This window comes from Hesperophylax consimilis, chromosome 17 (genome assembly GCF_061612785.1).
Source record: "Hesperophylax consimilis isolate HC1 chromosome 17, BYU_Hcon_1.0, whole genome shotgun sequence".
NCBI classification, from domain to species: domain Eukaryota; kingdom Metazoa; phylum Arthropoda; class Insecta; order Trichoptera; family Limnephilidae; genus Hesperophylax; species Hesperophylax consimilis.
Window position 1 is genome coordinate 22,085,092 of NC_142852.1, and position 24,869 is coordinate 22,109,960.

The 24,869-nt window shown below is 35.4% G+C and overlaps 3 long non-coding RNA genes across 5 annotated transcripts; 1 reads left to right on the top strand and 2 right to left on the bottom strand.

Moving 5' to 3' along the window:
• Nucleotides 1–5,704: 5,704 nt before the first annotated feature.
• LOC149416238 (uncharacterized) lies at nt 5,705–8,859 on the bottom strand. The gene is made up of 4 exons (XR_016303668.1): nt 8,570–8,859; nt 7,754–7,897; nt 7,348–7,500; nt 5,705–7,238 (listed from the first exon to the last, which is right to left on the bottom strand). It is a non-coding gene; the product is annotated as an uncharacterized LOC149416238 (long non-coding RNA).
• A 264-nt stretch (nt 8,860–9,123) lies between these two features.
• Nucleotides 9,124–14,964, top strand: LOC149416239 (uncharacterized). Of its 2 annotated transcripts, none has more exons than XR_016303669.1 (3): nt 9,124–9,148; nt 11,081–11,305; nt 13,878–14,964. It is a non-coding gene; the product is annotated as an uncharacterized LOC149416239 (long non-coding RNA). The 2 variants fall into 2 exon arrangements; XR_016303670.1 differs by lacking the exon at nt 9,124–9,148 and adding an exon at nt 9,393–9,544.
• A 6,389-nt stretch (nt 14,965–21,353) lies between these two features.
• LOC149416240 (uncharacterized) lies at nt 21,354–24,869 on the bottom strand. Of its 2 annotated transcripts, none has more exons than XR_016303672.1 (3): nt 24,823–24,869; nt 23,388–23,592; nt 21,354–21,872 (listed from the first exon to the last, which is right to left on the bottom strand). It is a non-coding gene; the product is annotated as an uncharacterized LOC149416240 (long non-coding RNA). The 2 variants fall into 2 exon arrangements; XR_016303671.1 differs by having other exon boundaries at nt 24,638–24,843.

Consider the following 24,869-nt stretch of genomic DNA (forward strand, 5'->3'; position numbering starts at 1 on the left):
AAATATAAAATGGTAATATTTTTATAGTCTGAGAATGCCAAATTCTTTGAATTTCATTTCCTAAATCTAATTTTGTCATGTAAAACTATATTGGGTCTATTATGACTAATGGTTCGGTCTGTTAGTATAGTTTTATCATAATATATATTTTTTAATTCGTTTTCTAAAAATGAATTTGGTTCGTATTAATAATGTGGATTTATTTTACGGCAGTCAATCAAGTTATCTTTAATTACCAAACTTTGGTGAATTATTTTTAAAACTTGATTGTTCCTAAATGTATACTCGGACGGTGCTAATATAAAATATCCCGATATAATATTATGTTCTATAGTTTTGGGAAAAGCCAAACATTTTCTACATAGATGATCAATTTGATAAATAAAATAAATTCATAAATCACCACATTTTAATTACTGTTCAAGTATTATTTGTCTTTGCAACGAAGAGAAAATGAAAAAATTCAAATACTGCAAAATAAAGCAATGCGAATAGTATTCAAGCCCAACATATTATACACACGGATAAGTGACATGTTTAATTAGCTATATTTTATAAAGGTAAAAAAACTATATATTTTAATGTACTTATTTTTATACATAAAATTAAAATACGGATGATGTCTAAGGAACTGAATAGATAAATAAATTACAACCACGAGATACACGGAAACTGGACGAGAAATGCAAGGAAAATCAGATTGACAACAAGAATAAAAGCAGGCACCCAGAAATCTTTCATGTACCAGGCCGTCAAATTATATAGCAAAATCCCTAAGGAAGTGACTGAGATTGAGAAGATGGTTAAGTTTAAAAAGGAATTGAGAAAACATATTTTCCTCAAATAATGATTTTTTTGTGTCATAATATGTACTTACATGTAAATATTTAAAGATCCATTGTTTGCCAATAACTGTATTTTTTATATGTTTCAAAAACTATAAGCACATACTAGTTCATTGTCTGTGTCCTGCAAAGCGTACCACTGCTATTGAACTTCGTGATAATGAAAAACTTTGAATCCGAAAACGATTTTATTTTACTATTGAAGATGAAGAAAAGAAAAAAAAACTAGGTGCAGGTATATTTGGTATAAATAATGTTCTGAAAGATAAGGATTTGGGTACACAGTATTTATAACATAGTGATGACGACTGTGATTAAAAAAAAATGCTTTTATGCACACTCGAGTGATTTTAGACAAATTATGCAGAGTTTGCAAAACGTCTTGAGTAATCGAACGCCATAATAAACCACTTTGACTCGCAGAATTTGCGCATTTACGATGTTTTAAAAATATTGGTGTGTTCATCAGTTTAAATGTCTCCGTTTTAAAATTCAGATGCATTATTTTTTTTAAATAAATGCGAGAAAACACCCAACTTTTTTTCTTTTAAAAGAAAGACAATCACTTTGAAGGTACACCCACCCTGTCCCACCCCGGTATAGGTGACTTATGGTCACCCCTTCGGAGCTCTCGCATGAATCTAATTTTTTTGAATAAACGGCTCTACAATTTATATAAATGAAGCTAGGCCTTCAATGTCCCCGCATACGGTGTTATGAAGCGGTATGCAAGCGCTTACAAGTACTAAACTAAGGACAACACAGAAAAATAAACAACAAAACAATCAAGTTCAAGTGTCAGGCAGATAGTTAGTGGAGGGGACCCACACTCCAGTACCTGTAAACACATAAAAGTAAAGAAAACAATAGAGTGACGGGGGAGTTTCGCCGAACCACGACTGGCTGTCCTGTTGAGAAATTGGTGGTGGTTGGGGCGACTGGTGCAGGTCAGGACTTCCACACCCCTTAGCCGACCACCCGGTGGTGCCCTGAAGATAAGTATTGGAAAAAGAGGGATAAAACCCTAAAGAACCTAGGGGAAAGAAGCGTCAGGAGGTCGGAGGCAGGGTGGAGGTTACCCCAGCCCGCACAGTCACCCCTCTGACCACCAACGCTCATCAGGGGTGGCGCAGGTGATTGGCGGAGTCCCCAGTAAGAAAGAATAATAAGAAGCTCCAGTCGTGCATGCGGGGACGAGGCCCGTTATCCAACCCCTAATGGGGAAAATAAACAAAACAAAACAGACAACGGAGTTCAGTTCTCGCCTGTAAACTCGTTGCTGTTACTAAAAAAAAAGAAAAGAAAACCGGAAAAAATACATGCAAAAAGAAGAGAAAATAAGAGGAAAAATGAAAAACAATAATCAATCCAAAAAGTGCCCCATAAGGGCAACGGTAAATAAGTAAAAACAAAAGTAAAGGTGTAAAAATAAGATCTGCATGGTCTGTAGAGAGGACAGTAAGTATTGAATAAGAATAAGAAGTAAGAGAGATAATTAGTAAACACAAATATATAAGAGTGCTTACAGTGTCTGTAAAAAGAAAAACAGTGTGTTATCCTTAGACAGGGAAAAAGAAACATATGAAAAGAAAACAGAAAATAAGAATTAAAATTAAGTTAGTTAAAAAAAAACAAAAAACAAAATATAAACGAATGGAAATCATCTGCAACAGCTGGTACAGTAAGAAAAAGAAATAAGATAAGAATAGTAAAATAAGAAAAACTGAATAGCATATACAATAATGAAAGAGTTGTAAAAGAATAAGTCATGGAGCAGGAGCAGTACACCGGGGGTTCCCAATTATTACACTAGTCAACGACTCTAAGCACAGGCCATCTCTCAACCCAGATCCTAGTAAACTTCCTCAAACATTCGAAATTCACACTGTTAGAAACAAGATCGGTGTTCCACACCGGTCTAATGGGGACATTCAGACCTTCTATCATTTCGTCTCTGGCATCCTTCAAAATCTCACAGTGCCACAGAATGTGCTCGGCCGACTGGTAATTATTGCCACAAGCGCAATTGGGGTGGGTGGACAGGGCAAGGCTGTGAAGCCTTCCCCTGAATTCCCCATGTCCTGAAAGGAGCTGCGTAACGTGATGGTCCAGTTTGAGGAAGGCCCCTTCCATTCTGAGTTTAACTGAAGGGAAGAAGGAGAAGGTCCATCTTCCCTTGTTCGACCTATCCCAACGGAAAGATATCCAGGGTTACGAATAACCTGAAAATCTACTACTAACACCACAGTAAGCGGAAAATGTTGCTTGTTTTGTGATGAAGGACTTAGCCAGCCGAGGAATTGAACAAACTACGCCTGGGTGGAACCCAAACGCGATGTCAACTCGGCCACTGACAGGTCATTTTCCAGTTGTTGACGCGATCATCAATCGTGGTTGTGTACAAACTTTGCCGTCGAAACTAATTAAAAAAATATATACATAAAGAGAGTAAAAAGGCGAATTCAATTATTTTTTTACAATATAGATGTAATGTATGGTAAATAATATTTTTGCATTTCAGCAAAAAGATATCCTGTCTCAAAACACTGGAAATTATTTGCGTGTAGCGTTATTGTGTCAACATCAATTGATCGAAGCCTCCCGTCCGAACGCTGTACTGATAGCGTTTACAGGGCGCGTTTGGTTTGAATACGTCACTACAAGAACAACTGCAGTAACTGACCGGCAATTAGAAGGCCGCGGGTTCAACTCCCTTCGGCGGCATTTATTCCTAAACAAGTTTTTACTAAATGAATAGATGTAAGAATTAATTTAATATTATTTTTTATAATAATAATAACTAATTAAACACATCTTGTGATCGAATAGGCGAATCAAGAGTGGACTGTAAAATATTAGTTGTGAACTTTGAAGTTTACACAACTATGGTTGGAGATGGTGAACATGGAGTAAGGAAGGAATCCGACTTACCTCTTTGATGTTCTTCAAAGATATTTATGGTTGGTTTCACTCACAGGAGATATGATTTATTTCACGCACAAGCTTCCATAACATCCAGGTTAGATACGAAACACACTGAGGGAACCGAATATGTTCACTGCACAGGCCTTCTACCCTGAGTTGATATCATTAACAGCACTGATCACAAATAGATATTCATTAAACAGGCTCCATCAATAAACTCGTTTGATAGTCGCTTTTATTGTTGTAAAATGTCACACAAATACGTGGGTAAAGCCAGATAATGATAGGTGCTTGTAGGTAAATATGATGGGAAATGCAAGGACAATGTAAAATGAAGGTTAATACTAACACTTCTCACTGTAATATTTTGGTATAGACGTACTTATATTTATCTAAAATTTCTTTATTCAGTGGTTTTTTTTACATACTTTTACAAAACTGAGTAATTTTCAGTTTGATTTTAAGAAAGCTATCATTTTTACATAAATTAAATCTTATCAGTAAGTTTTGTTTCTAATACTTAAGTTTCTATCGACTATTTTGTACCATATGCAGTTATGCATATTTTACAATTTTTATTTTATTTTATTTAGGTAACAAACAGTCGTACATTTAAGCATAACGGTAATTATTCATATGTTCTAGAATTCTAGACCAATAAAGTTCAATTAAGTTAAGTTGTTGATTTAGTATTTGTACCTACACAATATATTTATAAATGACAAAGAAATTGATAAATTAATATAAATATGATGAATCAACAAGATTTTTCACGATTTTGTGGGTAGAATAGGGCATCAGGAATCTTTAATATTATACATTCAAAGATACATAGCTATTTGTTTTCAAGTTCTACGGAGGTAGAGATACTTGACTTTTTTTTAACTTTCGAAATATATATGTATATGTTTAATGTCTTCGGGTAATGCGTTAAACATTTCAGGAATTTTATGTTTCTTTGGGTTCTTTCGGTTGGGTAGGAATCTAGAGATTAGTATGTCCAGGACTGACGGACGAATGATATTTCTCTCTGGCTCTGGCGCGAGGCGATGGGTCTAGAGAAAACAGTTGGAGAGGTCAAAGGATCTCCCATAACCAGCCTCTCCCGAACCGGTACGTCGAGCAGCTGGTGGGTAGAGACGCATCCTGAATATACATCATCCGATGAATACGGACACCCCTGCTAAATCAACAAACGTAGTTAACTACAGGGTTTTCCAATAAGAGGTGTTATTTTGATATTGAATAGTAAAAGATCAATGGTTTCGTTGCTTGTGTGGCACGTAGCGCCGTCTTGTTGAAAGTAAACATTGTCCAGATCAATACCATCCAATTCCGGCCATAAAAAAAACATTAATCATTTCTCGATAGCGCAATCCATTCACCGCAACTGTTGCTCCAGTCTCATTTTCGAAAAAGTAAGGTCCAATGACTACGCCGGACCATAAACCGCACCAAACGTTGAGGATAGAGAGGCTTTTCAACAATAACTCTCGGGTTTTCCGAGCCCAAGATGCGACAATTTTGCTTGTTGACGAAGCCACCGAGGTGGAAATGGGCCTTATCACTCAAGATGATTTGCATTTGATTCACTCAAGTGAATTTTAATAATTTCAATGCGTTTTTGAAGCGTGTATCGTTCCATTTTTATTAATGGCAAAGTTTTTACTTGTCAAATGTCAAAAAATGACAGCTTCAAAGTAACATCTACCGAAATAGCGGGCTATTCAAAATAACACCTCTTATTGGAAAACTCTGTACTAGGGATGACCTATGACAGATGTTTGTTATCCAATAAATGGTTCAATGGTGTCTTCCTTTGGGATGCTGTGGGGAGGTTATTTTTTTAACTGAAGGAAGGAGATGAAGTTCTGGGAAGGTAAAAGGTATGAGGGTTGGATAGGAATCTACGGAACAGTGTGTCCAAGAGTGACGGACATATGAATATATCCCTCCGACTGCGGTGCAAGGCAATGGGTCGAGATTGGAGAAATCAAAGTGTCTCCCCAAACCAGCCTCTCCCGATCTGGCACGCCACACAGCTGGCGGGCAAGCGCATTCTGAACACATTTCACCCGAGGAACCCGCCCCCCGTCTAGATTACCAAACGTAGCGAACCACTTGAGGTAGCCGATAACAGAGGTGTTGGTTATCCAAAAAATGGTTTATGGTTTCCAGGGCGGCGGTACCCAAGCCCGCCTCCAAAAGTATACATTTTGTGATTAATCGGTTTGAAACATTTATGATTATCTATGCTTAGTAGGGTCGTTGTGGTCCACAGTTAAATGGTAATCTACCTTACAAATGGGAGCAAATTACAAAATGAAATCATTTTTTATATAATCGCCTTCACATAATCGGATTTTTTTGCCTGAAATCAATTTTAAGAAACGGTGATATATTGATTATATTTTATTAAGTACGTGTTGTACGTTACTCAACAACTATTAACTCCGTATCCTATACTTGATTCCGCTAATGCGTTATATATACAGCATAATATATTTTTGCTAACAAGATTTTTAAGGAGATACAATTTTCCTAATATGGATGTTTCAATGTGGTTTGACCAGTTGAAATCTATTTTAGGAGCAAGGTACTTATATTGGTACACTTTTTCAACGTTTGGGCATATTAATTTTGATAACTGCAGACTTCCTGAACTAAGACCGATGATTGCTAGTTTTGCTAGTCGTCTATTCTGTGAATGAATTCTTAGTTAGCTTATTAATATGATAAGTAACGGAACAATAAAGAGATTTTAACGACTGTGAATCAGCTTGTGTCTCGTCAAATTTCCCCTTCGAGAACACGAATAGTTACAGTCAGAACATGAAAAAGGTTTTTTTCCACTGTGAGTCAGCACGTGCCTCCTCAAATTTCCCATTCTATAACACGAATAGTTGCAGTCGGAACACGATAAAGGTTTTTCTCCACTGTGATTCAGCATGTGTTTCGTCAAATACCCCTTTTGATAACATGAATAGTTGCAGTCGGGACATGAAAAGGGTTTTTCTCCACTATGAGTCATCATGTGTTTCGTTAATTTTCCCTTTCGAGAACATGAATAGTTGCAGTCGGAACATGAAAAAGGTTTTTCTCCAGTGTGAGTCCACATGTGTATCTTTAACTCTCCCATTTGGCGACATGAATAGTTACACATAGAACATGCAAAAGGTTTTACTCCACTGTGAATCCGCATGTGTTTCTTCAAGTCTCCTTTTTGAGAAGATGAATAGTTGCAGTCGGGACATGTGAAAGGTTTTTCTCCGCTGTGAGTCCGCATGTGTTTATTCAAATCTCCCCTATGATGACATGAATAGTTGCAGTTAGAGCACGAAAAAGGTTTTTCTGTAGAATGGGTGCGCAAGTGCAGTTTTAACTGTGACTTGGAAGAGCACGGGTAGTTACAATGGGAGCACGATAATTGTTTTTCCACAGGACGCGTCTTCAGATCTGTCAACAAATCTGAAATGAGACCGGATAAAGAAAACTCATAGGTAAAAACAGTCAATTCTCAGACGTAAAAAGTAGGATTGTACGATTTGTTAATTCTAAAAAACGAAATTGGTTTTACCTGCTTTCTTGCTGGTTCTTTCAAAGCGTTCTGAGCGATCCTTTTTAAAATCCGGCAGATCAATGTCAATTTCCTTATAAGAAATGCCCCCTTCATAGTCGTCTCGGGGGCCTGGTTCTGCCTTGATGGTAAGAGTCGCCACATTAATGCCACCTAGACATACAAAACAAAAATACTTGAATATAAAGTTTTTCGTCACCGAAATCCTTAGTCCCGTTTACAAAGATCTTCTGCGGATGTCTAAGACAAAGGCAAAATAAATTGATTTTAAATATATCCGTTGAAAGAATTTTGCAATTCGTATGGGACGGCTTTAAAAGTTCGGTTGAACTTACTTTTAATTAAACCTGTACCTTATACTGGTTATGCGAGAGTATAAAAATTTTATCAAGGAAATTTGGTTTACCCGCCGTTTGGTGAATTCTTTCAGATGGCTCAAAATATTCCTTTTTAATACCAGAAACCTCGCGATCCATTCCATTATGAGAAATTCCACTTTCTTTGATGGTGACTTCCTCTAAATTTGAAGGCCCAGTTAAAATCAATTCACCTGTAAAGAGAAAATACTTTTAAATAAAATGAAACCAATAAATGAAATGATAGTCGCAAAATATAATTGAAAGTATGACTTTTTTGCGTGATCTTATTGGGCTCAATATCGCATTGTGCATGTCCATCGCAAAAGGGCTCGTATGTGAATTACTCTACCGGTATCTACTTTTCCTACAACATTGATGTTGATGTGACAGGCCTCTACAAGGACCGAATTACAGAAGTTCCTACAAATACCATCGTTTCAGATCCCTCTTTTCTGGGAAGGAAAAAGTCACTAGTGGGTAGGAGGCTGGGGATCAGTGTATCCAGGAGTGACGGAAGTAAAAATTCATCCCTCCCACTGCGGTGCACGGTGATGTTCCTAGAGAGTCCTGCTGGAGAGGTCAAAAGGACTCCATCAACCAGTCTCTCACGATCCGCCACCAAGACCTGGACAAACCTCACCACATGATCCCGGACACCCTTATTAAGTCACCAAACGTAACTATCCACTTGGGGGTGACCTCTGGCAGAGGTGTAAGTTATCGAGGAAATGGGACTCGGGGTGGCGGTATCTATACCTGCCACCCAAAACTTGTCGATATAGCCTAGCAACAAGCTGCTGTTTTATTTTAGATTGTATTTTTTGTTTGTATAAAAGCTCTACACTAATAAAGGCAAAAAATACCTGAATTGTTTTCGGAAATTGATTCCGGACATTCTTTTTTGAAAAAAGGATATTCTATATTGATTTCCGTAAATATCACCGCAACACTATCTTCCGCACTTGTGCCTGGTTCTAACTTGATGGCGGTGGGATCCATATTACTACGTAGTTCTGTTACACTTAAACTTTGTAACAAGGTTGAAGGAATCTTGAGAGAAGTAGTGATTGTTTTCGTCCAAGGTGTACAAGTTGACGAAAACGGAATAAAGCCAATTAACATAACCAACAAATAATGACAGCAGGCATTTGGAGGAAGTTTAACCATAGATACTAAAGAAAAGAATTTTTTGTTCGAGTGCTGCCATTTCGAATCTTTAACAACGTTATTGTAATCTGCTTGCCTTATTATATTCATTTTTTATTTGTCCTGAAGAATTAGCCCGACATAATATCACTCAGTCCGTATCCTCGCTATGTGCGACATTCCTCGCGTAAATTTAAACTGGCTTAATCGGCCGCTTAAGCATTGTTAAGCTGCAGAAAATTTTATCTTAAGACACCGTGGCGCTAGCAGTAACAAATGTCAAATATGACGTTTACGTAAGTATTTACGCACTCCAATCTCATTAAAATATATGTAAATTGCATAGTTTTATCAGTATGGGAACAGCCCATACTGATAAAACTATGTTCATTAATTGATTAAATTCATAGAGGGATGGGGGATATTGATGTTAATACAATCGATGTCAATAATCAATTGCTGTCAATAATCAATCTAAAATATACAACTAGTATAGTAAGGTATTTCTTAACGTCTAACGTTCGTTATATTTTAGCATACAAAATTATGTAGGTACCTACGTAGAAATCCTTCGCGCTTATACATCTACATTTTTATTTATCTATCGCTGAATGACATTTATTAGCACACCATAAAGATTGGATTAGTAAAAGTTCATTCGGATAAGAATTGCTTTTCACGGCGCCCTTCAGGTGAGTTTTCATAAAAACGGCGGTTCACAAATCAGTTAAATATGAATATAATTCTATTTCTGAAAGACAATGGAAGATGAATATCCTTGGATTCAATTTAATTCTTGTATATGCTCCGTTATTGTTGACGTCTGTCAGTCTTTACTTTCATACATGCGTTTTCATTGCTTGCACACAGATCAAATAGAACTGACGCTATTTATTGCACCGTGTACTTCCACGCATCTGTTCCGGTAAAACTGAAGCAGTCTTGTTTAATAGTATGAACACCGATTTCAAACTGACGGCGCGTGGTCTCGCATTTCATACAAATACATAATCTTATTATATTCACTGATATCGGCCAATCACTATTAGCAAGAAAAGCATTACAATATTGGAGTAAGTAGGTACATTTAACCTTTTAGTACTTTCATCAAATTTGTTCAGTGTTTTCTGCGTATTTCAAATGCGCTATATACATTTTTTTTTTAATTTTCCGTAAAAACAAATATTGTTTTAGAAACTAGATAAAATTATCTTTCTGGTGTATGCACTTAAAATAAACATTACTATTTCTAAATAGTAAAATTTTAATATGAACGTGAAAAATGTTGTCAGAAACGCCAATTACATTTTTACTCCAATCATAAAAAAAATGTAGAGAATTTGATATTTTGAAAACACATTTGTTTTTTTCTCGATTTTTTTACCTTCACTATTATCTCGTTCATATAATAAGAAATGATTTTTAAAGTCCAAACGATTGTTACGATGTCGGCACGAAATGTGAATTATTAATTTTTGCTATTTTCAGGATTTTATTAATATATTTAGCATAAATATTTGAGGCAAACTAGAAAGAATTATTATTTCTCTTTCTAACGTCAAAAAGTTAATTATTTCCGCATAATATATGGATGCCCGGTCATATATAACCCTCAAACGCTGGAGGAGCTAATGATAACTGTAAAAAATGTTATCCTTTGACAAATTTTGGTTATATTAAAGACTTCATAATTATTCATTTTGTGTATTTAAAAGAATCTGTACCGTAAATAAATAATGCCTAATTCATCCACGCATCAGACGATTTCATTAATTTTATTCGACAGCGAATGAAATGGCTTTCTTCTATTCTTTTAAATCATTGCTCGACCGACCCAAACAAAAGAGACCATTAAATATTCTTTAAAATGTTGAAACACTGCTAAAACTTAGTTAAAAATACTCCCACGAAGTTTGGTTAAACGTACAAAGTAACTTTTCCCAGAAAAGCATGTTTTTATTTCATTTAAACAACTGCTAACTAAGAAAAAATAATTATTTTATCTTTAATATGAAATTCTTAAAACACATTCTTTAGCATACTACGAAACAGTGTTCGGCAAGGTTCCTTTATGTCGTGCGACTATGAAACACGCGAGTCCGCTCTGTACGCAACCTACAATAAAATGAAACACCTTTTCAAGTTACGTTTGTATAGGCTGACTTATGGGCTGATTTCTTTCATGTACCTTTGTGTCCCGTAGACTTTGTTAACATATTTTTTTCTAGGTATCCATTTGTGCGCTGGTTCCACAATTCCAGCCGGCAATTGTATCCCTGACTGAGAGATATTAGTGTCGCGTGCTATGGATCTTCTTGATACTGACAGTGTGACCATCAAGGCGGAACCAGGGACTCGAGGAACAGACGGAGGAGTATTGTCACATCAGGATATAGATATAGATCTTCCAGACATTAAGCAGGAATGCCTGCAGTATTCAGAGAGGGTAGCATGTACGATTGATATTCTTTTCTTACTAGCTTATTCTGCCACTCGTTGCTGTGGCTCAATCTGTCTGTTCAGATAAAAAACAATAGCGCTTGTTGCTTTTACGTCAAACAGATGGCGCTGTTTTATTTATAAAATAACATGTTTTTATCTTTCACAATTGACCTCTATATAAACTCACTCAAAAATTTAGATTGCTTGTGGAATCTTTTTTTACTCGCTTATGTTTTTGGGTGTTTAAAACTCTCTTTTGTTATCATTCCATCTTATATTAGAATAAAATTAAAATAAATTAATACTTAGGATCGATAGAACAATCTTCATTGTTTGCCACAGTCCACACTGGAAGACCTGATGGAAATATTTTGACCAAAGTTATGGGATCGATGAAACACAGGCCGGCAAATCATTTCACGGCCGAGCCGTTGAACTTAAGAACGATAAAGTAAACTAATAATAAGATAAGAAAAACCGGAAGTTACCATCGTATGGGATCTACCCAACCCTGCATAGTTGGATAGTGGACTTTTTCAAAGGAAGAACAATTCAAAACCGTAGATGACGGTACTTCTCCTTCTCCGCACCAAATCATTGCGGGGATGCCACAAGGATCTGTGCTGTTTTTGTTGCTCGTCAACGATATCGTTAAATGTGCACCAATTCATTGCTACGCTGACGACAGCACCGTTCACGGGGGTTTCTTTTTGAAGAGTCCTCTTCCACTTACGATATCCGAATAGCTCCAACGGCTCGGAGGGCTTTGAAGCAGAGAATGGGCGGTTATCTCGAGAGTATTTCCTCCTGGGGTAAAAATAATCTCGTCGAATTTAATGTTTCAAAGACCCAATCCTGTCTGATTACGTCTAAAAGGGATCCAAATGATAATCTAGTCTCCTTCAACGGAAGCAATCTTCCGAACAGGCCTTCCATTGATATGCTTGGTATAACTATAAGTGACCAGCTCAGGTATGGGGGCTCCATCGAAGCCAGAGTAAAGTTGGCCTCTCAGAAGCTGGGCGTACTGTACAGGGCCCGCAGATACTTTAATAGTACACATCTGCTGACCCTGTACAAATCGCAAGTGCGCCCTACTGTCGAATTCGGCAGCCATCTCTGGTCCGGAGCCCCTAAATAACTGAAAAAAACCCTTGACTCTGCAAAAACGGGCGGTCCGTTTGATAGATTCCTCAATCTTAACAAACGGACTGCAATCTTTAGAGCACAGGCGTCAGGTAGGTATGCTGTCCTTGTTCTATCGGTATTACAATGGAAGATACTCTGAGGAACTAGCGTCATTGATCCCTTCGGCACCGGTGCGTAGTCGGGATACACGTCAAACGCGCGCCCAACATTTGTAAACGGTTGACATTTGTCACATGAGAACGGGTCGCTTCTACGATTCGTTCTTAAGTTCAACAGCTCGGCTGTGGAACGAACTGCCGGCCTCTGTGTTTCCTCCCTCCTACAACATGGGACTCTTCAAGAACCATGTTCACTCCTTCCTCTCCACAAAAAGACCCTCCACACAGCATCCTCAAAGATGACACAGGCCCTGAGGGAAATTATTTTCTTCAGGGCCTGTTGTGTGGAGTTAATATATAAAAACAAAAAAAAGCTCGAGAAGTTTTGATACTAAAAGTTGACCACCATCTCGAGAATGTTCATGCCTAGCGGAAGGCCAACCTGGTCAGTATCTATGTCTCAAATACCCAAACATGTGTGATTTCGGCAAAGAGGAAGATCAATGACTGTCTGGTGCAATTTGATGGAAGCACCCTCCCCAGTAAATACTTCGTTCAAATGCTTTGAGTAAGTATATCAGACCAGCTCAAGTATCAGGGCTCTATAGAAGACCGAAGAGGTCTGGCTTCCAAGAAACGGGCGTCTTGTATATGACTAACAGATTCTTCAATAGTAACCAGCTGCAAACCCCATACAAATCTTAAGTATGTCCCCCAATTGAATTTGGGAGCCACATCTTGGCTGGAGTCAAATAATACATATTAAACCTACTTCATTCTGTGCGAAGGAGGGCGGTCCGTGTGATTGTTAACAGATCGATTGCCATCTCTAATGCACAGACCCAATGTGGGCATGCTGAGTCTGTTTTACAGGTGTTTTAATGGAGCCTGTTCTAAAGAGCTAGCAACACTGAAACTCAATGTACACAAGCGGAACACCCGTTCACAGATGATGTTGGATTCGTGAGAACGGGCCGTTTTTCGGCTCGTTTTCATGTAAGACGGCTCGGCTCGTATGTGGAACGAGCTACCGGCATCTCTTTTTCCTCCTTCATATAATCCGGGCCTCTTCAAGATCCGCATTAGTAAATCCTGTCTACAGCACCTACCTAAACCGGCCTCACAATGCTGCCCAACCTAGTGGCGATGTAGCTCTCCTGATTTTAACATTATAGACAAGGGCGCTCGTGTGAGGTGCCACATAAAAATGGTAGTTTAGCTTCCTTTTCAGATTGTTGTTTCTTTATTTATACATTTATAGCATATGCTTAGATCTAAGGTTAAATAATTATACATAATGCGTTTAGTTTATTTCGTTTTATTATTTTCTTCACAGGTCAAAGTGAACCCGGTGACAGTTCTTCAGCGATATCTGGAAAAACAATACAAGATGCAACGAAAATTGCGACAATGTTAAAACTGTTAAAAAATGTTAAAACTTACAAATGTTCTGAATGCGAATACGTGTGTTCTTATAAGTCTTATTTGAAGAAACACATTCTGACACACTCCAGAACAAAACCGTTTTCATGTTCAAATTGTAACTTTTCGTGTGTACTTAAATCTAATTTGATTAGGCACATATTTACGCATTCCAATTTAAAACCATTTGAATGTTCCGTGTGTTTCTATTTGTGTTTACGGAAATCAAGTTATATTATGCACATGCAGACGAAGCACGTACGCGAGTACAACTCTTTCCACAAGAAACTGTTCACATGTTCCGAATGTGGTTCTTCTTTTGTTAGAAAAATGTCTTTTGTCACGCACATGTCGACACATTATGGTTTGGGGGCATTCTCATGTACCCAATGTAACTATTGGTGTATTAATAAATCGTCTTTAGAAACGCACATGTCAGTACATTCCGATTTGGGGGAATTCTCATGTTCTCAATGTAACTTTTCGTGTGTTAACAAATCGAATTTTGTCGCGCACATGTCGGCGCATTCTAGTTTGAAAAAATTTTCATGTTCCGAATGCAGCTATTCGTGTTTTCAAACAACACATTTTATGAATCACACGATAACACACTCTTTACCAAAATCCAGATTTTGCAGTCCGGTGAAGACATACTCTAGAAAAAAACAATAATATCCCAACTATGATTTTTGTGCTTGTAGTGTCGTTTTGTGATGATATAATCTAAGGGGCGCTTAAAATTTAAGTTTTATTTGTAATTATAAAAACTAGTTTCTGACCCCAACTTTAGGTTATTCCACGAATGTGGATTCAGTGCGTTGCCCTCAAATTTTTGCTACAGGGCCAGTTCGTTTAACGCATCAAACAAGACTTGGCCGATCTAAGTGTGAGTTGCCTCGGAGTAAGTTTGTCCTTCGTGATTAAAATCTTTTATTAATTTTTTTTTTTAGTTAAAAATAAAAATAAAACATTTGAGTAATATGCATGCATAATTAATTTAGCGAAACCTATCGAAATCACTCGTTCACGTTTACTTCAACATGAGAACGCAAGTGTCTCGTTAAGCTTGAGTTCTGTGCACATGAATAGCTGCAACTTGAACACGAGAATGGTTTTTCTCCACTGTGGGTCCGCAAATGTTTAATTAAAGTAGACTTTGTTGCACTTGAATAGTTACACTTGAAACAGGAGAACGGTTTTTCTCCACTATGAGTTCTCAAGTGAACCGTTAAAGCTGACTTCGATAAACCTGAATATTTGCAGCTTGTACAAGAGAAAGGTTTTACTCCGCTGTGAGCTCTCAAGTGCATTTTTAAGTTCGATCTGTGCGAACACGAAAAACTGCACTTAGAGCATGCGAATGGTTTTTCTCCGGTATGGGTTCGAGTGTGTAGTGTTAACGACGCTTTTCGTGGGTATGATTTACCACAGCTTACACATGAGAAAGGTTTCTCTCCCGAGTGAGTGCGCTCGTGTATTGTCAAAGACGCCTTCTGAGAACACGAATAGCTGCAGCTTGAACACGAGAATGGTTTTTCTCCGCTGTGAACACGCTGATGAACTAATAGCTTATACTGAGTACGGAATTCTACCGTGCATTCAGAACATGTCAAGGATTTTGAATTTTTTTTGCTTCCATCCCGATTTCGGCGAATAATTTCATCATTTTTGATTATCAATTTTTTTCCTGGAACAAAAAAAGATAACTGTAAAAATTTTATGCCACTCGTGTATGTAGAATTTTTTAATTTTTTTATAAATGCTTTATGGGACATGTGGAATTAGGCTACCCTCTCCGCATTCTACATAAGGAGACAAGTTTCTTGTATTTGATGAGGGAATTTACACTCTAAATGTTGAAATCGAATAACGAAATTAAAAATGTCTTATATTTGAATAATTGTGCTACCAATCTGGCGTATCCTTTATATTTGCTGTTTAATCAGTCTTTACGAACAGGATGTTTTCCTACTAAATGGAAATTCAGCTTTCTTACGCCTATTTTTAAAAAAGGCGATAAACACGAGGTGATTAATTACAGACCGGTGTGCCTTTTATCAACAATTCCTAAAGTTTTTGAAAAAATTCTTCTTAAAAAAGTTATTTTCCGATTAAACCACGTCATTTCTCCTAAGCAACATGGTTTCTCTACTGGAAAATCTACCCTTACTAACTTGTTAACCTATCAAAACTATATATCTGATTCCATGTCTAGTAAATGTCAAGTTGACTCTATTTATACCGATTTTAGCAAGGCGTTCGATAAAGTCAATCATGAGTTATTGCTGAATAAACTCCATAAATTCGGTATAGGTGGTTCACTATATAAGTGGTTTAATAGTTACTTGACCGACAGATTACTGGCTGTTAAAATTGATGGCACATTTTCATACAAATTCACTGCTACGAGTGGTGTTCCCCAGGGATCACACTTAGGACCAATCCTGTTTTTATTATTTGTCAATGATGTATTGTATATTTTCAATGATGTTCAAGTGTTAATGTTTGCAGACGACCTGAAATTATTTAAAGCAATCAGAAACATTAACGATTGCCATATATTGTCAAATAACTTGTCAAGATTAATTATATGGTGTCGTGATAACCGCTTGCAACTTAACATAAGCAAATGTCAAATTATGAGGTTTCATCGAATAAAGTATCCAATATTTTTTGATTATTCCATTAACAACATGTCGTTAGTATCTGTCTCGGAAATTAAATTAATGACTTAGGTATTTGGTTTGACACGAAACTTAACTTTATCAAGCATATTGAAATAATAACCAATAAAGCTTTGAAAATGTTGGGATTTATTTTAAGGGTATCTAGTGATTTCAATAATGTAAATACTGTAAAAACATTATATATGTCACTAGTAAGGAGTCATGTAGAATACAATTCCACGGTTTGGTCCCCAAATTATGAGGTTCATTCACATGCGATTGAAAGAATCCAAAATAAATTTTTAAGATATGTAAATTTCAAAATGGGCATTCCTAGAGAAAACCTAAATTACGATAACTTACTTTGTTCATTAAATTTAATAAAATTATCTGATCGCAGAATTATTTCCGATTTAACCTGTTTGTATAAAATCATTAATTCAATGTTTGATACCCCTGATTTATTATATGTAATCTCTTTTCATACTCCAAGCAGGTCGGTTTCAAGACAGTACCTACCATATTATTGTAGCAATTCTATGTCAACGTCCCAATATCATACTCCTATGCGACGGATTCAACAGCTAGGAAACAAATACTCAGATGTTGTTGATATATTTAGTACATCAATTTCAATATATAAGCATACCCTATTGAAGTTTTTTTTTTCATCGAGTAGTGGAATATTTGAATAAAGGTATTTAATTTGATTTGACTAACATATAATAATTTTGTCAACTGAAATAGAAAAAAATATTTTGGATTTTTTATATGTTGTGCCTGCATTCTGTGTAGATCAAATCAAATTGAGTGATATTTTGACTTTATATTTATTTTTCTGCAATTGTTTTAACTGTCGTTTCCTGCACTATTTTCATGTATAATTTCGTAAATATTTTTTATATATATGTATGTAAAAGCCTTAATAGGCGTGAAATAAATAAATAAATAAATATGAAGTGCTACCACATTAGAAACAAAAGACGAATGGCATGCCAAAAAGGGTAACCCTTATTTCACTCATTCTTTGTTAGATCGAGCTACAAGCATTGCTTTTTCTTTCCTCATGTAATCCAGGCCTTAAGACTGGAATGAAAAAATCCTTTACTGTACAATAGAAAAGAGAGGTCTGGTAAGATACACATAAAATAAAGATACACATAAAATATTTTTACACGCAGCACTGAAAAATACGAAGCAGTTGTGTAAAATTAGTTATAAATAAACTTAAGTAACTAAATGAAAGCAAGATTTTTGTTGTTATTCTGATTTCTTGCAGATATATTAACTTGTATGCTATTTAACCATTACCCGTTAAAAAAATGTAAAATTAAATCTTAAACTTTGAAAATTGTAAAAAAAAAATAGTTTCAGTATTATTTATTCTGTTTTTATTTATCGTATTTAAAAAAAAAATCTAATTTAATTTTAAGATCGTATTTTCTTTTCTAATATTATGTAATTTATTTCAAATCTCTTGACTACCATTCTAGGTCAGTGCTCGTATCATGGTAGTCGTAATAGAGGTTACACCGTGTTCTAAACAGTAGTGGTTCGTGACTTTTTGGTGTACTAGAGTGTTAATATTACAAAAATGGCATTATTGATGTTTTTGTAATTGAAAACGTCTTTTTTATATGTAGATTTTCAGGAAATCCGTGCAAAAACTAAAATTTCCTGAAAATCTTCAAACAAAAAATGGAATAAATTTATTTTTTTCAGTTACAACATTAATAATGCCAATTTTTGTAATATTAGCACTCCAGTACACACAAAAGTCATGAGCCGTCACTGGTTTAAAGCCAAAACTGCGAAACTTTGGGGTTTCTTTAATTATTCACAAAAAGATAGAAAATTAAGATTTTTTATGTATTGGACAGCCGTCATATTAAAGTTATACAATAATTTTTGTCCATACTGTAATATGTAAACGCAATATCTCAAAGTCTGTAACCGGTCAGTTCCCAATAAACCTTCTTGCAGCCAGATGTGCCTTCAATCACCTCCGTACATATTATTCATACCATTACATCTTACATCAGTATTCAGGATATTTTTTACTAAACATAAAATAAATAGTTATTATTTCTAAGATAATTTTTAATATAAAAACTTGCCCAAAAACCTATTGTATATTTAATACGAAATTTCAGGAAAATACCGAAAAACTGACATTCACAAAAAACATGTCACAGCCTGGATCAAAAATCAAGATATTTTATTTTTATAATAACTCCAAACCAAACATAACTAAACCATAAAAAGTGTTTAGTAAATAAACACGTTTTTCGAGATTTACCCACTATACTCACACTTACAATACAAACATATGCACTTACATATATGTTAATATATATTTATATATTTATTATGAATATTCAATCTACAAAAACCATTAAAATTTTATGAATATTCAATTTACAAAAACCAAAAAAAAATAATTAAAATTAAAACTTATAAAAAATAAAAAAAATTCTTCTACAACACATACATACTTGTCACACCTATACATAACCACGTAAACACCTCAGCACAGGTTCTCCTAGTGAGGTGTTCACGAAACATACAATATTACTCACATACAGTTTCACCTTCTCAAACTTACCTTACACACAACATATTATAGTTATAAGTTTGAAATATATCATGTACAAATATAAATAATTATTTGAACACTGTAAATATTGTGTAGAAATAAATAAAAAAAATTAAAAAAAGAAATGCCAGCATGGCGGTTGTTCCATAAAAAAGCAAATTTTCATTTTATGTAATTGTAATTTTAGGTGTAGTATTTTCCATTCCCCGCGAAGTAAAATTTTGTTTGGGCAAATAACAGAAAATGGGAACACGCTTTATACACACATTTTGTTTTGAAAACACCTTATATTAGTTAGATAATAATGAGAAGTAAGTATTTTAGTTTTCGGAAAAGGAAAATAATGCAAATTAATAGTTATTTCGTTAAAATTAAAACCGATTTTTACTTGGCCGCCATTGTTGATGATGATCTCAAAGTTTTAAGGTTAGTTTTTTTTCCTTCTCTTATTTAAACAAAAATATTAACCCATGACCTTAAAAATAGGTTCTAAGGTTGACGGTTTGGAATTCATTAAAAAGATAAATGAAAAACTAGCTTAAAAGCTTCACTAGCTTAGTGAAGAAAATAGTAAAATTATCCGTTTTTTTACGAAAACGCTACTAAAATGCACTCTTTTTCATTTCCGTAAACTGAATACTTACTTCTCATTGTTATCTAACTGATACAAAGTTGTTTTTTGTCCCAATTTTCTGTATAATTATACCTTAAGTTGAATCAAAGCGTCTTTTCAAAAAAATATTTCGTTTTACGCGTGGCCAACGATCCTAAAAGTTTTTGGGTAAAGTATTTTACCTTGCAATTGATTAGATTTTTCAGAGCGTTCCAAACACTCTTCCTTGATGTTTGGCAGCTCGATATCAATTTCGTTGTATGAAACATTAACCTTCTGTTCTTTTAGGGTCACTGGTTCCGCCTTTATGGTAACTTCTCCTAGACTTGAATGATCCATTGAGACCTCAAATCTGAACATATTGTGGATTCCTGAAATTGTTTGATAAAACAGATGGGAATGATTGCTATATAAATTTCTTCTTCAATTCGATAAACGCCAGATGAAAAGTATTAGTAAATGGTAGAGTCGTCATTTTAACAAAGTTTTGAACACTAATTTAGCACAAAATATTGATAAAAATATTACCGATGGAAATGCTGAGCAGCTAAATACGTGAGATGACAAAACCGATATGTCAGATAGTTTAACCATAGATAAAAGCTAACATCAACATTAGTGATGGGTGTGTAAGTCAACATTTATTTCTAGTTATATTTTTACCTATGGAAAAACATTGAATCTCAGATACAAGCAAACGGTATCAACCGGACGACAATTTAAACGAAATGATGAAGAATGTTGCATAGGCTATCAAGGGCGTTAGCAAGCTTTTAAGTCGACATCCTGTGGGTCGATTCCGGTAAGCAATGGAAGACACTGCGCAGAAAAGTAATGTTCGCCTAGGTTTGTAGAGCAGCCATGGGAATTTTCAGCTTTTCCGACAGAACGGGGCTGTGGGCATAAGTTCCTGCTGTCGGGCGGTTTTCGTCTTGATAAGCTCATTCATACAAACACATCGGAGCGACGCGACGGTTCGAATTCGTGAAATGGAGTAATGAATGTTATTTCAAACCAATTTATATAAAGAAACTACGTATATGAATATTGATCCCTCCCGATACAAAAATTAGCTACAAGTAAATTGATGTATTAAGAAAATATAACATTTTATTAAAGAAAAACGAACAGGTAAATTTTAAAAAAAATCTGCAATTTGTATTACGTACATCTATCCTTCTCCTGGTAGGTACGTCTAATTGGAGGTTGACTAACATCAAGGGGGAATCTTCATCTTGCAGGATATTTTAAAACCATCTCTAAGTTGAATAAAATCCTTTCAGATTTTCACTACTTATTGTATTTTGCCTGAGAATATATATTATTTTATATATATTTATATATTTTATGGTGACCTATGTCAGTGTTGGTTACCCCGCCTCTCAAACTATATGTTTTGTTTTGTCATGGAACCATAATTTACGTGTGGAAAATGTAATATACCAAGAAGGATATAAAAGAGAATTAAATAACGTATAGAAGAATGGTTGAAACAAATATTTTTACTCTCCGAAAAGCAATGAATTGCACATGAATTACATATAAATTACATTGGGGGATTTTTATAAAATTTATTTACACGTACATAAATACATTCGGTTGAAGGGAGTGGTTCCTATCTCGAATGGGTCATAATGTGCCTATTATATCGAGATTTTCGAGTACATGAATAACTGCATTCAGAACACGCGAATGGTTTAACTTCCGAATGCGTCAGAATGTGCCTTTGCAAACTAGACTTGCAAGAACATCTAAAGTTGCACTTAGAACACGAGAATGGTTTCAATCCAGAGTGAGTCAGAGCGTGCCTTTTCAAAGTCGACTTCTCTGAACATGTAAAACTGCACTCAGAACATGAGAATGGTTTGGACCCCGTATGTGTTTGAAAGTGCCGCTTTAGTTTTGATAAGTAGTAGCAAGTATAGCTGCAACCTGGACATGTGAGGGCTGTCAGATTTTTCTTCAGTTTTGGTGCGTTTTTCGTGTTTTTTGGACGAGATTCGCTTGACATGTTGTCGGTGTTTGCAGCTGCTTCTGTGGAAAATTTAAAAAAAAGTAATTGAATAAAAGTGACAAATAAAATTAGGCCGCAGTATAATTAATTAATTAGAATTATTTCCGTTCATCGGTACAGCCAGTCAACAATTGCTCCGCGTTACCTCTTCTATTTCTGGAACCGTTACATTCCCATCTGCGCAATAGCGTCTTTTCAGTGTTCTATTAACTGATTTTTTTCTGACAATAGTTGGTGTAACTCTAAGTTATCAGCTCGGGCAAGGGGGCTCTATCGAAGCCAAAGTCAAGTCAGCATCTCAGAAGCTGGGCGTTCTGTACAGGGCCTGCAGATACAATAGTACACAACTGTTGACCCTGTACAAATCGCAAGTTCGCCTCACTGTTGATTTTATTTATTTATTTATATATATATACGCCTAAAAAGGCTTTTTACATAGAAGTGATACATGATGCAGTGTACACAGGAGAATATCTGTATTATGCAGGAGATACTGACAGTAAATAGATGTAATCCATTTTAAAGAAGGTACAAAATACACAATTGTATAATTGTGATTACAAATATAATGAAAAAATATTAAAAAATAATTTTAAAAAAAAGTTAAGTTAGTAAAACGTAAGAGTAACATAAAGTAAAAAAGAAATTACAACAACACTACATATAAGACAAATCATCTATTTTACCAACGCTACTCTAATTTGTAGGATTCGACAAAGTGTTGGTGTAGATTATGCTTAATTCTATATATGGAGTCAATAAATAAATCAATAGCACCCCCATACTTATTGCCCAGATCATGCATCCTATTGGTCAGTGAGTGTGTCTGATAGTTGGTCGAGTATGTATTACAGAAGAATTTGATTTAGTTTAAGAACATTTTGGCAGCTTCCTCTGATTTGGAACCTCCAAATATTCGAAAAAAACTTCGACTGTTCGCAGAAACGGGCGTTTCGTTGATATATTCCCCTTTCTTAACAAACATATTGCAATCTTTAGAGCACAGGCATCAGGTAGGTATGCTGTCCTTGTTCTACTGCTTCAATGAACTAGCGTCATTGATCCCTTCGGCACTGGTGCGTAGTCGGAAACACGCCAAACGCGTGCCCAATAAACATGCATAGTTGAAATTTGTCACATAAGAACGGGTCATCTCTACGATTCTCTCTGTGTTTCCTCCCTCCTTTCATCAAAAAGACCCTTCAACCAGAATCCCCAAATATGACATAGGTCCTAAGAAAAAATATTTTCTTCTGATTCTCTTGCGTAGCGTTAATATAAAATAGATTGAATAGTTATCACAATAAACCAATCGTTACAGTCTGAGTCGGTTGAATCCTTTTAATCACCATACAACCTTTGCACAGGTAAACATCATTTATAATTATACAATCATTTACAAGCTTTCAGTAAATTGTACATCCAACCTCTTTTCTTAGAACCCCTGGGTTCACTAACGCCTACGAATCGGAATAAGACTGGACTATTGCGTTAGTTTTAAAAACTTGGTTCGATTTATAAAATTTCCTCCGTACCTGACACTCCCTCATCACTGCCGGAGTACTCAAGGCATTCTTTTTTGATATCCATGTGGTTGACATCTATATCTTGATGTGACATTTCTCCTCCATCTGCTCCTCCTTGAGTTCCTGGTTCTAACTTGATACTCACACTCCCTGTGTCTTCATCGAGATTCATCGCACGACACTATTAGGGCTGTCAGGTAGACAACACGTGGTGCTGGAATCAATTAACAAAGGGATGCCTAAAACAAAACATATTATATCTTTGTTAACACTCCCACAAGCAATCCTGCGGTGATTTTTTCCGGGTCATATTACAATTATTTCAGCCTAAAAAAATACACCGATGCGGATGAGACAGTCCCACAAACTTTTCCCACAGACAAAATCCCCACTGGAAAAAAAAGAAAATAATCACAAAAAAATCTAATTAATCTTGTCCGTCTTACTTTACTTACGTATCTATTTCAAACTAGTGAAGCCCCCAATATAAACTATTGTAAAAACGTTGGCAAAAATTGATTTATCTAAATTTAAATTTTACAAAACTCACTGATCAACTGATTGGAACGGGAATAAAAATTGTATTAAAAAAATGCCAATAAAATTATTGGGATACACCTAGGATTCCGTCAACATCAAAGCAGCTTTTTAAAGTTCCGTAACCGACAAAGTTTGAGAACGGCTGGTTTGGACTAGGTGCATTGTAAACACAAAAATGTTTACAAATAATGCTTTAAGCTATTAATAGGTGCAAAATTAGAAAAGTCTTTTTCAAATTGTACCGATTACTAGGAAAATTTATCCCATTTTTTTATACGTAATTTTTTTATTTCAACTAAATGAGTACAAGAAACAACTACTTACGTCGGGAAGATTAAAAAACATGCACAAAATGGGTTATTTGAATGTCTTTAAAATTAATATCGATTGTTCACTTGGCGGCAGTTATTAATGTTAAAGTTTTTACACTAGTTTTTCTTTTCCTCTCAAAACAGTTTCTCAGTTTTGGTTTTGTTAGAAAATAAACAAATTAAATCAATCTTATTTTAATATGATAATTATTTAATTTTTGATTGTAGCTCGAATTAGTTCATATAGCATTGTCAAAACACGGCGAGAAGGAAAGACGTCAGATTATCCGTATTCTAGGCGGAATAGCTACTAAAATGCATATTTTTCATTTTAGTAAACTGAAATACTAAAGTATTTTTAAAATTCAATCTGCGTATAAGGCAAGTCTCTTTTTTCTGGATATTTACCTCAACAAATACTTAATTTGGCCCTAGGTTAAGATCGGAAGATAGAAAACACCTGTTTAAGGTTAAGAAAATCGTAAATCCAAGTAACATTATTAGCAATACGACATGATAAAACCGTTAACTGATTTCCAAGATTGAATGAATTGATTACAGTTTAAAGTTTAAAAGCACACCAAATCCATTACCAACTCCATCGAACACGACAATCAAATTTTGTAAACGCTTTGACAGC